We start from the raw sequence: 7,225 nt of genomic DNA on the forward strand, positions 1-7,225 counted from the left end.
ACATTTCTCTATTTTTTGTTTTTGTTTTTTGTTTTTGTTTTTTTTTGTTTTTGTTTTTTTTTTTTGTTTTTGTTTTTTTTTTTTTTTTGTACAATGAATTGTGTCAGACAGTGTGATATGTTAGTAGAAAGTCCTGAGTTTTTCCCAAGCTGATTTTACTTCGTACCTGATTACACTTAATTCATGACAAGTTCGGCTCATATCAACCCAACCTCCTTTCTCGCTTCATAGGAAAACAGGAAATACTTTTTACAATTTTAAAATAAATGGTGCAGAAATTCCAATAAATTCTTGTGTAAATCGGGGGCAATGTTCATCAAAGCTTAAGCATCATTATTATAAGCCATGTTTACAGTGTTAAATGGCCATCGATTTTCGTGTCTTTGATGCCGCATCATTTGATCCGAACATAACGGAAAATCAAATTCTAAGAAAGTCATCGGTACTCTCGGTGCTTTTACATGTTGTCTGTGAGGATAATTGGCTTTATTTAGAATTAAAGGATAAAAAGAAAGCCTTGCCTATAACTACTTAAAATAATAGAATGATACTAATTAAAATTCCAATATATATTCATCTTTGATCACAAATTACGAAAACATTGAACGCCCGTTCCCGTATGAGACTGTTTCCGGTCTCTAAAATATGCCGGTTTTTATGTGTTTACTTTTGCTGTGCCATTGTTTCTGTAGGTTGGTTGCTAGGGTGAATTGTTGAACAGGATGCGACGCTTGACAGCACAAATTTTGTTCTCATGTTAAACTAACATAACGGCGACACTGTTTCCGGTGAGGAGCGGACAAAAAATGGAAAGCAAATTAGGAAGAGGTCTCAAAATTTAAACTAGTAATTATTCTTATTTACATACAGGACTCTAGGGATATCTGTGTGATTATTTCATCCTTTATGATACTTCAAAAAGAGAAACTGTTGTTATGATCTTTACATTTCAAAGAGCGATATCACTTAGTCCAATACTTTTAGTTTAAACACTTGTAAGGTTTATTTAAGGTTTTTGGCGGAGTTTTACACAACAGCAACTTTATTCTCTATTCTGATAAGTCATTTCAATTGCGTCATGTTCATTAGGCTGATATATAAGGTAGTTGTGTTAATTGATAAACACCTGTCTTAAACAATCTTCACGAAGAACACAATTTGGTAAACAGAAAGCATCACTGTCTGAGACTGCATGAACAACAGTTAAAAAAATAGCATTCTTTACTCGTTGGACCATGATAATGTGGTAACGCTCATAATGTTTGGTGTATTAGCCGCCTTTGATACAATCGACCATGAAACATAACTGTATCGTCTTGAACGATTAAGTCGCTAAAGTTAAAAAAAAACACATGCTATATTCATAGTAGAAAACTGTCTCTTTTGCGGTCAGATTTTCCTTATTATGACCTGACGAACGAAGCATGTAGGACCTCATTCAACCACCTGGGGCATATAACCCATTGGCTCCGGTAGGATTCTTGCGCTATTTAATCGCCTTTTACGATAAGCTTAGCGTGGCTTCAGGCCTTTAGTTTACACCCGGACCCAAATGCAACACAAGAAATGAAAAACAATTTGAATGGTTGAGGAAATCGGACTGGAAGACACACTACTACTGAAATGTTTGAGAAACTTAGGCGCTCTTCTATATTCTGATATGGTATGGAGAAACATAGAAAGACTGTATGAAATTTAGGGTATTGGCAACTCCGACAAATTAGAAAATATATAAATCGTCAATCTACACAGAGTACCTCTTAAACTCTAAAGCCAGTGAGAAACCTCAGATCGGCGAACAATTCGCAATGGATTTGAGATATACAGCGACCATAGTTTGCCGATGCACTTGGTCCATGATCCCAGTTTGTTTAGTGGAGTCAGAGATGCTCATTTACTTTTGTTACTTTGTATGTATTACATGTATTTTAGTTATTTTATGTTCTTTATTGTATCTGTCTGTTTTCCATGTCCCTGGATTACATCCTATTGATTTCCACTAGAATCTTGGTTCCCTTAATTTCTCTTATATGAAACTAGAGGCTCAAGAGAGCCTGAATCGCTCACCTGATTAACCATTTGCTTATTTGAAAAACTTGATGAATGAGACAGGTTAAGTTAAAATCAACTAAATTGTCAAATGCAGGAACTGCTTTTCATAGCATTTTCATGACCTGAACCAGAATTTTGCTAAAGGCAACCATTTTTTATTTTTTTTCAAAAACCTGTCTCATGACCCCTAAATTCTATTTTTAGTATAGGCAGCCATATCTATTCACGGATTAAAAATCACAACAGTCATTTTGAGCACAATACACTATTACGCTTATTTTCATTCAATGATCTTAAATGGTTTTAAAGAAGAAGATTTCCAAAGTTGTACATTTGAAAAAAAAACAACGAAAAAACTGTTTCAGGTGTCGTAACTCCTACATTAGACAATGAATGGTTTTGAAAATTTCGGCATAGGTCCTTCTCATGATGCTTAACAATTTTACCTAATGCCAGAAATTTGCTAAAGGCAACGGTTTTCGAGTTATTTGCAAAAAAACTGCCATCTGACTCCTTTGTTCTATTTTTAGTAACGGCGGCCATGTTATTTCATGAATCAAAACTCCCAACGGTCATTTTGTGTGAAATACCCTAAGGAACATAAATGCCAACTTTCATTGAATTCTGTGCAATGGATTTTGAGAAGAAGATTTTCAAAGTTTCACATGCAAAAAATGCAAAAAAAACTGTTTCAGGGGCCGTAACTCCTACATCAGTTGACCAATCGTTTTAAATATTTTGGCATAGGTCCGTCTCATGATGTTGAACAATATTACCCATGCCAGAAATTTGTCAAAGCAACGGCTTTTGAGTTATTTGCAAAAAAACTGCAATCTGACCCTTTTGTTCTATTTTTAGTAACAGCGGCCATGTTTTTTCATAGATCGAAAATTTCAATGGTCATTTTGTGCAGAACATCCTAAGGAACAACCATACCAAGTTTAAAACCTGTCAGTCCAGTAGTTTTAGAGGAGAAGATTTTTAAAAATTGACGACGACGGACGCCAAGTGATGGCATAAGCTCACTTGGCCTTTAGTCAGGTGAGCTAGAAAGTTCTATTAAAATGTGGTATTATTATTATTCTTACATCATTATGTTGTACATATATTAAAAAAGGCAGTATTTGAAGTTAAAAGAATGGTGCTTTCAAACGTCTCATGTTTTTATTGCATTAAAACAGTAGTATATTGCATTCCAATTTAACTTCCGATTTTAGCGATCATTTATCTTTTTTTTTATAGTGGGAGTATCAGAATAATGGCTGTCTTATTTCTGCATAATTTAGGAACCTTTAGGATACATTTTATGTTAAAATTGTTTTTAAGGATATTAGATCTAGGCTGTCTAAACCAGGCTTTGACAACAAAAAAGGGTTTTTATTTGATTAAGAGAAAGAATCGTAAGATAAACATTTTTCTCATGAAGACCGCCAGAGAATGCACAAAAACAGAACAAAACATTGTGTGCCAATGCCCACCTGTTGTATCCCGTCTCTGAACATAATAATCAATTTTATAAGGAATTTTTCATTAGTTCATTGATGGTATAGTGTCTTTTGGCTTGATTAATTCCTTATTTTCTCGGGAAATAATGACTGTACAAATTTTGGTCATACATGATGTGCTAGTTGATACATTGGGGTTAAATATTTTAATATCTTTCACATGATTAATACTCACAACTATTCAAGAATGAAAAGGGTTATACAACTAATTTTGACTGTTGTCTGAAAGCTCAGTGTCAATAAGTAAACCTTAATTTGTAATAATTGTTTACTGAACCAAACTTGGAATCTTCTAGTTTTTATATGAACATAGCTATTTTTTCGTAAAAAAACTTAGGTCTATAAGGTCACATATTAAACATACAGTTTTCAATTTATGGTATTATTTATTTGTGGAATACAAAAGCGCCTGCATCTTAAAGCATCAGAACCGGAAGCTCTTTCGCTGTTTGATATGCGTAAGACACGTGACCGTCATCTATCAGCTCAGATGACGGAAGTTTTAATTATAAACCCATAATTAACCCTAGATTCAGATTATCTTCAAATTTCTTTTTGGAATGTGTTCATCTGGTACTTTTTTCTTAAAATTTTAATCCTATATTGTACGAAGTTGTCGTAAAACTTAAACCGAAACTAAATAGATCATCCGTTTGTTCGTAACTATTCTTAGGCATATAATGAATTTTGCATGCTTTTGTTACCAAGTCGTAAGGTAATCGGATCTTGGATATTTCTTTTTATAAAGTAGATAAAAGTTAATGGATGTGAAGCTAAATATGAAATTATGATTGACTGTGTTGGTATAATGATGTACAACTAAGGTGCATTTACTAATGGAAAGAATGATTTCGTTTCCTATAGGCGCTAATGGACGTGCGAGATAGCTTCATCCTCTCAAAAGAGTGTACTTCTTTCTTCTTCATTACCTTTATGCTTAATGCTTTCAAAATAATTCTGAAGATCAATGTTCTAACATTAAATATAGAATATAACATGAATTTTCAACAGAAATATACAATAAAAGGAAGTTTTAAATGAAAAAAAAATAATGAAATGATTTTGCACTATACATCTGTGTTCTGGCGATACGTATATACAAAATTTTATTTGAAAGTTAGACATGTAATAACCACGAATTTTAAATCAAAAGATTGTAATCATTATGTTTTATTTTTAATTGCAAAAAATTGATATCTAAATTTCATTTCAGCACCATTATCGTATCTGAAAAAAAATCTCTTTTTACTCGTTAAGATGAAAACAAAAGTTTGTTTCAGTTTGATATGAAGCACATCAACCCTCATGCCAGGGGTTTTCTACTTTTCCTTCCTTATCTGATTCAGGTTTACCAACGTATTATCCGAGTAAAGTAAGTTTTATTTTGTCAACCGTGAAAATAACTGAATTGCGAGCTATACATTAATTTGTATTATAACAAATAAAAATATCAATCAATATTCGTTTCAATTGTCACTTCCAGATTTCATCGGTCGAAGCATCAATTGTTACGTTGTTGCCCAGTAGAGCATCGTGAGGTTTGGTGTCAATGTTCGTATCTTTATAACATATCAGGTATCTGTATTTTGATTTACAGGTGCTTTGATCTAAACTGTTATCATTGGAAAATAACTCCATATTTTTATTGTTTTTACTAGCGTGGGGATTAAACCTTGCGATGCATGCGTTATTGAAAGGTAATCCATTTAGGTGTGCAAATAGCATAAGGGGACATCTTTTAAATCAATATTACGTTCTTTTCATGCTTTTAAACTGAGTTTAGAACAAGTAATTAGTATTTTAGGCTTTCAATTGGCTTACTGACAATCAGTTGATAAATGAGTTGTTACCTACACTCATAGTGGTATTCCAGAAACAGGTCATACTTTCTTTTAAAACATCGCACTCTTGATCGACTCAACGTTAGTCCCCTGTAAAACCAACCATAAAGAAAACCTTTTTGGAACTGAAAATGATATTCTTCGATTCATTATTTATCTAGAATGCATTCATATTTTTTTATCATCGATAAGATGTAATGTCAGAAACGGCCTCTAAGGTGAGGTATCTATTTTTCTGCCATAGATTTTCTTGATCTTAACAAACCATATGCCTGAAAGTGACTTTGGTATTAACTGATTGAAAAAGACGTTGAAAGTAAAACAACACAGACAAAAGGAGTAAAACATTTTTTTTGCTTTTACAAACATGTCAAGTAATGAATTGAATGAATGTATTAACGTCTCTTGACTGTAATAAAAATACAGTTCTGCCTACATTGCGGACTGCTATCTTTCACTCACTGTGTCGCGTACAGGGTAAAAAATGTAAAAACTGTATTACCCAATTTTGCATGTAAACTGCAACGTATTAATAGCAAGCAGGCAGTGTCATGGAGCTTGCCATGAAGATAAATTATGACAGTTAAAATTACTGAGATAATAAATCTTAAAAGTGATAATATATTATCACTGTTTTCAATTATGATATTTTCCATCATCGAGCCAATGCAGAAAAATTACTGTTTTTAACGACTTGACTGGAGAGATAATTCTATCCAGATTTCGTTCAAATCTGCTTCATGCAAAGAATTGTATAATTTGATACCAAGCCGACACATAAAATGTACAAATCCCAGCAGTTTACAAATATACTGTAATTTTGCATAATACCCTAACTGTGAAACTTAACATGCTACAAACAGAATAAAGACAGTTTTGTATACACGAAAAAAAATGCATTACGGTACAAAACGTTAATTTCAAGACTGTGTAAAACATGTTTTGTACGTCTGTACGAACATTGTTCTTTTGCCACTTTTTGAAACATTTTATGAGTTTTCTAGTTGATAAATATTTCCCGATGAAGTGGATGTATAGAAATAATATCATTAAAATTTTTGCAACTGTCTGTAATAAAGAGAGAACAGCAGAGCTATGGTTGTATACCTCATCTAATATTTTCCCAAGGCTTTCTTCATACAAAATCATTTGTTATGCACACGGACAAGTGCCAGTTTTGTGGATATGCCGTTTTTTGTAATATAGCAATACAATAGAAGGTAAATTATGTGATATGTTGTTTTTTATGTAAAACGATAATGATAGAAAACAGGATGAATAATAATTTATTAACATTTCCTTGTATCATGTTTATTTTTTTAATTTTTTTTTTTATATTACCATTCCTATCCTGGTTCCTTTTATATCTCTTCCATAGAAAATCTTGTGGTTGTCTCCCGTCTCATGATTTGAAGCTATAGTTTGAATTATGAATGATAAATTTAAGTACCCCATTTTATTTAAACGAATACGACTGGTTGCATTGCGTGCGTCATCTGCAAAATGTGTATTTTGATTTCTTTGTGCACTTCTTTTTTTTCGTTTTTTTTTTTTTTTTTTCAATTTCTTAATTTATGATTGACAGACGTACACAGTGTGAGTACTTCTATTCAAGTGGAGGTCCTTAAGTTTCTCCTCCTCTTGGCAGTAATATACACTGATTAGCTTATGTAAGACTTACACAAATAAACTGCTGAGTGTGGTAGTTCGCGGGGAGTCTTCGAGGCTGAAATTGATATTTGCTAGTTGCTGGCACTAATATAAAAAAATTAGTTAATACATATTATATGAAAATATTAACACTGACATTAGCATTTATGAAAATTA

Source organism: Perna viridis, chromosome 3 (assembly GCF_037379345.1).
Source record: "Perna viridis isolate PV_CMFRI_1.1 ecotype Kerala chromosome 3, ASM3737934v1, whole genome shotgun sequence".
NCBI classification, from domain to species: Eukaryota; Metazoa; Mollusca; class Bivalvia; order Mytilida; family Mytilidae; genus Perna; species Perna viridis.